The following is an 8,473-nucleotide window of genomic DNA, read 5'->3' on the forward strand; positions in this document are numbered from 1 at the left end:
GCACCCTTCCCTGGGGTGCAGCACCTTTCCCTGGGCTGCAGCACCCCTCTCTGGGATGCAGCACATTTCCCTGGGCTGCAGCACCCCTCTCTGGGATGCAGCACCCTTCCCTGGGATGCAGTACCTTTCCCTGGGCTGCAGCACCTTTCCCTGGGCTGCAGCACCCCTCTCTGGGATGCAGCACCCTTCCCTGGGATGCAGCACCCCTCCCTGGGATGCAGCACCTTTCCCTGGGATGCAGCACCCCTCTCTGGGATGCAGCACCTTTCCCTGGGATGCAGCACCCCTCTCTGGGATGCAGCACCCCTCTCTGGGATGCAGCACCTCTCCCTGGGATGCAGCACCCCTCTCTGGGATGCAGCACCTTTCCCTGGGCTGCAGCACCCCTCTCTGGGATGCAGCACCTTTCCCTGGGCTGCAGCACCTTTCCCTGGGATGCAGCACCCCTCTCTGGGATGCAGCACCTTTCCCTGGGCTGCAGCACCTTTCCCTGGGCTGCAGCACCCCTCTCTGGGATGCAGCACCTTTTTCTGTGATGCAGCACCCCTCCCTGGGATGCAGCACCCTTCCCTGGGATGCAGCACCCCTCTCTGGGATGCAGCACCCTTCCCTGGGATGCAGCACCCCTCTCTGGGATGCAGCACCTTTCCCTGGGCTGCAGCACCTCTCTGGGATGCAGCATCTTTCCCCAGGCTGTAGCATCTTTTCCTGTGCTGCAGCACCTCTCCCTGGGCTGCAGCACCTCTCCCTGGGATGCAGCATCTTTCCCTGGGATGTGGCACCTTTCCCTGGGATGCAGCATCCCTCCCTGAAATGCAACACATCCCCCTCGACCCCTGCCGGCAGCTTGCATCTGGCACCACAAGGTGGCCGCAGCCCCTGGCCCCAGGTACACACACAGCAGGTCAGAGAGCAAGAGCCAGGGGCACAGCAAGCCCAGAGTCAGCACAGGGAAGCAGCAAAACCCACTGAGACCATCTCAGTCCTGCCCTCAAGAGCAGGGGTGTTGGGGAGCACTATGATGATTACCTCTCTCCTGGGAAGCCTTGCAGGCCTATGCCCTAATTCATGATACAGCAATTGCTTAGCCAGGCTACAACATTCGCCCTCAGCAATGCTCTGATGGGTGGAGCAGTAGGGAGAACAACCCTGTGCTTTATTCACTGCAGAATACAGCAATCCTTGAGGGACAAAAAAAAGCAGTATGCAAGATGTGTAGACCAGCACATGAAAGAGCAAGGCACAAGGCTTAGAGCAAGGTTTGATTGACAGATGGATGAACATGAGCCAGCAGTGTGCCCAGGTGGCCAAGAAGGCCAATGGCATCCTGGCCTGGACCAGGAACAGTGTGGCCAGCAGGAGCAGGGAAGTCATTGTGCCCCTGGACTCAGCACTGGTTAGGCCACCTTGAGTCCTGTGTCCAGTTCTGGGCCTCTCAGTTTAGGAAAGATGTTGAGTTGCTGGAAGGTGTCCAGAGAAGGGCAACAAAGCTGGGGAGGGGTTTGGAGCACAGCCCTGTGAGGAGAGGCTGAGGGAGCTGGGGATGAAACATATAAACCTTCTGTGTATTTCATGGGAAGAGAAAAACAGAAAATTGACCTTCATCAGACTGACTTCACTTTTTCTCCTTAAAACTTTTCTGTTAGGTGAATTTTTAACATGACTCTTCTCCTGTGCATGCTGATAGGAAACACTGGACTGTGGGTGATGCAACAAAGCTTGGTGAGGGGTTTGGATCACAAACCCTGTGCAGAGAGGCTGAGGCAGCTGGGGTTGCTTAGCCTGGAGACGAGGAGGCTCAGGGGAGACCTTCTTGCTCTCTACAACTACCTGAAGGGAGGTTGTAGCCAGGTGGGGGTTGGTCTCTTCTCCCAGGCAACCAGCACCAGAACAAGAGGACACAGTCTCAAGCTGCACCAGGGGAGGTTTAGGCTGGATGTTAGGAAGAAATTCTTCATGGAAAGAGTTATTTGCCATTGGAATGTGCTGCCCAGGGAGGTGGTGGAGTCACCATCCCTGGAGGTGTTTAGGAAGAGACTGGATGGGGTGCTTGGTGCCATGGTTTAGTTGATTAGATGGTGTTGGATGATAGGTTGGACTCGATGATCTCAAAGGTCTTTTCCAACCTGGTTAATTCTATTCTATTCTCACACCACTCCAACAGCAAGTATAGTGTGGGTACACAAAAAGCTGGGAGGAGACACAGCTGGGACAGCTGACCTCAACTGTCCAAAGGAATATAACATCCTGTACCATATGACATCATGCTCAGCATAAAGAGCTGGGGAAAGAAGGAAGAGGGTAGGAGGTTCAGAGTGATGGCTGTTCCCAAATAACAGTCATGCATGTCGGAGCCCTGCTTTCCTGGAGACAGGTTTGACACTTGCCCGCCACTAGCAAGTGGCAAATTAATTCTTTCTTTTGCTTCACTTGCACATGTGAGTTTTGCTTTGCCTACAAAGCTGTTTTTATCTTAACCCATTAGTTTTCTCACCTTTACTCTTCCTATTCACTCCCCCATCCCACCCAGGGGCAGTGAGCAAGAGGTTGAGTGAAGCCCAGTAGACAGCTGGGGTTAAACCACAACGAAGCAGCAGAAGTATATGCAAGCAGTCACAGAAATAGCAGTCTGTATATGCTAGATGAATACCAATAAGAGCATGGTGGTACTAATAATACTGCTTCTGCAGCTCCCTAGCACTGGCATCCATGAGAGGGAAAACTCCCATTTTCTCTGGCCACATCTCGTCTCTCTGGTTGTGACATTAACACCAATACCATCGCAGCACCTTATTCAGGCCTACAAAGTCTACTACAGATAGAGTAGAATAGAATAGAATAGAATAGAATAGAATAGAATAGAATAGAATAACCAGGTTGGAAGAGACCTTTGAGAACACTGAGTCCAACTTATCATCCAACACTATCTGAGATAGAACACATGTAAGTGTCAGGTTCTGCACATTGGCCACAACAACCCCATGCAGTGCTACAGGCTGGGGGCAGAGTGGCTGGAGAGCAGCCAGGCAGAGAGGGACCTGTGGGTACTGGGTGATGTAGGCAGAACATGAACCTGCAGTGTGCCCAGGCAGCCAAGAAGGCCAATGGCATCCTGGCCTGGATCAGGAACAGTGTGGCCAGCAGGAGCAGGGAAGTCATTGTGCCCCTGTACTCAGCACTGGTTAGGTCACCCCTTGAGTCCTGTGTCCAGTTCTGGGCCCCTCAGTTTAGGAAAGATGTTGAGTTGCTGGAAGGTGTCCAGAGAAGGGCAACAAAGCTGGGGAGGGGTTTGGAGCACAGCCCTGTGAGGAGAGGCTGAGGGAGCTGGAGGTGTTTAGCCTGGAGAAGAGGAGGCTCAGGGGAGACCTTATTGCTGTCTCCAACTCCCTGAAAGGAGGTTGTAGACAGGCAGAAGTTGGTCTCTTCTCCCAGGCAACCAGGACCAGAACAAGAGGACACAGTCTCAAGCTGTGCCAGGGGAGGTATACGCTGGATGTTAGGAAGAACAGAGAGAGAGAGACTGCCCATTGGGATATGCTGTCCAGGGAGGTGGTGGAGTCACCATCCCTGGAGGTGTTTAGGAAGAGACTGGATGGGGTGCTTGGTGCCATGGTTTAGTTGATTAGATGGTGTTGGATGATAGGTTGGACTCGATCTGGCAGATGAGCTGGCCAAGCCGCTCTCCATCATTTTCCTCCAGTCCTGGCTCACTGGAGAGGTCCCAGATGACTGGAAACTGGCCAATGTGGTGCCCATCCACAAGAAGGGATGGATGGAGGAACCTGGAAACTCCAGGCCAGTCAGCCTGACCTCAGTGCCAGGGAAAGTGATGGAGCAGATTATCCTGGCGGCAATAACTGCGCACCTGAAGGATGGCCAAGGGCTCAGGTCCAGCCAGCATGGATTTAGGAAGGGCAGGTCCTGCCTCTCCAACCTGATCTCCTTCTATGATCAGGTGACCTGCCTGGTGGATGTGGGGCAGGCTGTGGATGTAGTCTACCTGGACTTCAGCAAGGCCTTTGACACCGTCCCCCACAGCAAACTGCTGGCTAAGCTGTCAGCTCGTGGCTTGGACAGCAGCACTCTGTGCTGGGTTAGGAACTGGCTGGAGGGCCGAGCCCAGAGAGTGGTGGTGAATGGTGCCACATCCAGCTGGCAGCCAGGCACCAGTGGCATCCCCCAGGGATCAGTGCTGGGCCCCATCCTCTTTAACATCTTCATTGATGATCTGGATGAGGGGGTTGAGTCAGTCATCAGCAAGTTTGCAGATGACACCAAGTTGGGAACAGATGTTAGTCAGTTAGAGGGTAGAAAGGCTCTGCAGAGGGACCTTGACCGACTGGACAGATGGGCAGAGTCCAATGGGATGGCATTTAATAAGTCCAAGTGCCGGGTGCTGCACTTTGGCCACGGCAACCCCATGCAGAGCTACAGGCTGGGGTCAGAGTGGCTGGAGAGCTGCCAAACGGAGAGGGACCTGGGGGTGCTGATTGACAGCTGCCTAAACATGAGCCAGCAGTGTGCCCAGGTGGCCAAGAGGGCCAATGGCATCCTGGCCTGTATTAGGAATGGTGTGGCCAGCAGGAGCAGGGAGGTCATTGTGCCCCTGTACTCTGCATTGGTTAGGCCACACCTTGAGTACTGTGTCCAGTTCTGGGCCCCTCAGTTTAGGAAGCACATCGAGACACTTGAACGTGTCCAGAGAAGGGCAACAAGGCTGGGGAGAGGCCTTGAGCACAGCCCTGTGAGGAGAGGCTGAGGGAGCTGGGGTTGTTTAGCCTGGAGAAGAGAAGGCGCAGGGGTGACCTCATTGCCCTCTACAACTACCTGAAAGGGGGTTGTAGACAGGAGGGGGTTGGTCTCTTCTCCCAGGCAACCAGCACCAGAACAAGGGGACACAGTCTCGAGCTATGCCAGGGGAGGTTTAGACTCGAGGTGAGGAGAAAGTTCTTCACTGAGCGAGTCATTCATCATTGGAATGTGCTGCCCAGGGAGGTGGTGGAGTCGCCGTCCCTGGAGGTGTTCAAGGGGGGATTGGACGTGGCACTTGGTGCCATGGTCTAGTTGTGAGGTCTGTTGGAACAGGTTGGACTTGATGATCCTTGGGGTCTCTTCCAACCTTAGTTACTGTGATACTGTGATACTGTGATCTCAAAGGTCTTTTCCAACCTTGTTAATTCTATTCTATTCTATTCCATTCCATTCCATTCCATTCCATCATAAGTCACCATCTCAGCACCTTCTTCAGGCCTACAAAGTCTACTCCAGATAGGATAGGATAGGATAGGATAGGATAGGATAGGATAGGATAGGATAGGATAGGATAGGATAGGATAGGATAGGATAGGATAGGATGGGATGGGATGGGATGGGATGGGATGGGATGGGATGGGATGGGATGGGATAACATTAACCAGGTTGAAAAAGACCTTTGAGATCATCGGGTCCAACCTATTACCCAACACCATCTAATCAACTAAACCACGGCACCAAGAGCCCCATCCACCTAAGTGTGGACACTATCCCCAAACCAGGCTTTACATTCAAAGCACCATTCTTCAAAACAAACAAACAAATTCCACACACCACTTTTAAGGGTTTTTTTTTAAACTTTTTTTTTTATTTTCTTAGAAATGCCAAACCTACTCTCTCCAGGAGAGCAAGAGGGGAAAAAAACAACCCTGAAACAGTTCCAAGCAACTTTGTTCCATAGAAACACAGGCAAAGTTACATATTTCATTCACACACACGTACAAAAAACATTTGAAGTAAAACATCCTCCATAGAGAACATGTCCATGAGTCTGAGAATTGAGCACATCATCAGATTGGCCTCACCTATTTTCCTCTTTTCTTTTTCCATTGTACATTTCTATGCAGGAAACATCTCTTTTTCTACACAGCATTATGCATATTCAGATTAGTATGGTTGGCCTTGGAATTAAACCAGTGTGTGTGTAGCACACAGATGACGTGCAGCTGCACACTCAAGTTGTCACAATGCCGTTTATGCTGTGAAAGTTCAGTGCTGGACGCCAGGCACAACTCTTCAAACCCAATCAAAAGGTATTGCTGGAGGGGAAAAGGAATAGAGCTCTCTCAACTACAATCCTCTCTGATTCCCATGCAAAACACTTCAAAAGCCAAGTAATTCACAGATCTTGCTCTCCAAAGTGATATCTAAGTTCCCACCAATTTCAATCATGGCAAAATAAATCAGCAAGACATCAATGCTGCCGGATACGGATGTGGCCAATACTCAACATTCCGATTTGCCACACAGCCACCTTTGGAAAAAGAAGGGAGAAAGATGAAAGAACTAACAGAACTGCAGTCTACTGAAGCAGGTTAGTCAGCAGAGGGCTTTACCTAGGACCAGCAAAACCAGACAGCTGGAAGATCTGAACTTCATTCCACCCACTGCACAATCTAACGGTGGCTCAAAATTGGGAATTACACAGTTAATGAACTCCTCAGTAGTTGTTCAAGGCTGCATTAACACCTAACAACATCTTATTTGATTCATCAAAAAAGCATACTGTCTACACCTGACTTTGTAAGCTAGATCTGAAATTCCACTAGTCCCTGCATGCTGAACACCACTGTGAATCTAAGGATAGTAAACGTTCCAGAGGGGAAGGGCTGACCAAGCAGGTAAAGCTTCTACCCGCGAGAAAGGAAATGTTGAGCACACAAACGTCAGAAGGAACACTTAGTATCATGGGGGGAATGGGAGGTACAGATTTTACTCTGCTGTCTTTTTAAAATGTACAAGCAATGCTGATGCACTTCGTATTTCTGCATAAATATGCACCCTAAGGAAAATCAATAACACCTCTCTCTTGCACTGCAACGACACCACTGGATCAATGGAGGGTGAATTTCCACTGTATTTAAATATACTTGAGGCAGTCAGGCTTGGTTTGCTGCAGAGCATGTGTTACATGGTGAAATGAGTGTAGAAAAGTGATGTGAAATACAAAAACACAATTAAAAGTAAGTGAACATCTGTAGAGGAGTGTGTCAGACTGACAGTGGGGAGGCTTTAACCAAAGCCCTGGAGAAGAGCAGATTTGTGTTTTTAGCACACTTGGAATCTTGCAAACGAGGAAGCAATGCAGGCAGCAGCCACTCTGTCCTCTAGCTCCTAAAAACAGTGCAAGGGACTTTACTTAGGTGCCCTGGCTTCAAGAATACTTTACTACAACAGTTTGGCAAAGCATCTACAGCAAAAGGCCCAAGGACAGGTGTTCCCACACAGTTCCAAAGACACAAGGGCCAAATCAAGCTGAGTCTTGAAGCCTCGGTCAGGAACATTCAGTGGGTTGTGGACAACACTGGATCTGCTGGTTTATGCAAGATAAGCAGTCTGGTAGCCTGGTTTTGGCCCAGTACTGTGAGCTCTACAAAATGTGAAGAAGAGAAAAAGCACCTGCTGAGCAGAAGCAATCTCCAGTTTCCAAACAGGAAGGGCTAAAGTCAGGTCACTTAACTCAGACATTGACAGGGTGGATGTCTCCAGCTGAGGCAGTCCAGCTGAACTCACCTTATGGGCACGCAGAGCAAATCCAGACATTGCTAAAACTGCCATTCATCTGCCCCGCTTTATCCTTTCACTTCAAGGCCAGATGAATGGTGACCTAGGAACAACTCTTCCTCTTAAGCTGCAAGTGTGGCCCAGAGGAACAAATTTAGCTCTAGACATCTACAGCAGTGACAAGATACCACTCCAAATGCCTTCCTTGCGCTTGGGCAGTTGAACAGCACAACTGTGCTGTATTTCTTCAGGATAAGCAGGTGTACTTAAAACCAATGTCATACAGGTACTCCATTCTCCAGACAGAAATAGTTTTATCCATATCAAAGGAAAGCTCACAGCTCTCCAAAACTCTGAAGGACCACAATGCCTTTTTTGAACAGTACCTTAATCTCAAACACACATCTGAGAGGCAAACACAAATACTACTACCCTCTTTCTTACACATGGGAAAACAAGGGACACTGCAGTATGCAGTATAGTATCGTAGTATCAGTCAGGGTTGGAAGGGACCACAAGGATCATCTAGTTCCAACCCCTCTGCCATGGGCAGGGACACTCCACACTAGATCAGGCTGGCCAGAGCCTCAGCCAGCCTGGGCTTAAACACCTCCAGGGACAAGGCCTCAACCACCTCCCTGGGCAACCCATTCCAGGGCTTCACCACTCTCATGGTGAAGAACTTCCTCCTCACGTCCAGCCTGAATCTCCTCACCTCCAGCTTCATTCCATTCCCCCTAGTCCTATCACTACCTGACATCCTGAGAAGTCCCTCCCCAGCCTTCTTGCAGGCCCCCTTCAGATACTGGAAGGCCACAACTAGGTCACCTTGGAGCCTTCTCCTCTCCAGACTGAAGAATGGTAACTAAGAGAGAATCAAAGTTTTTCCAATACACTGACTGGTCTGCTGTTCTACTACTGACTAGGCTCCAAACAG

Source organism: Dryobates pubescens, chromosome 6 (genome assembly GCF_014839835.1).
Source record: "Dryobates pubescens isolate bDryPub1 chromosome 6, bDryPub1.pri, whole genome shotgun sequence".
NCBI lineage: Eukaryota > Metazoa > Chordata > Aves > Piciformes > Picidae > Dryobates > Dryobates pubescens.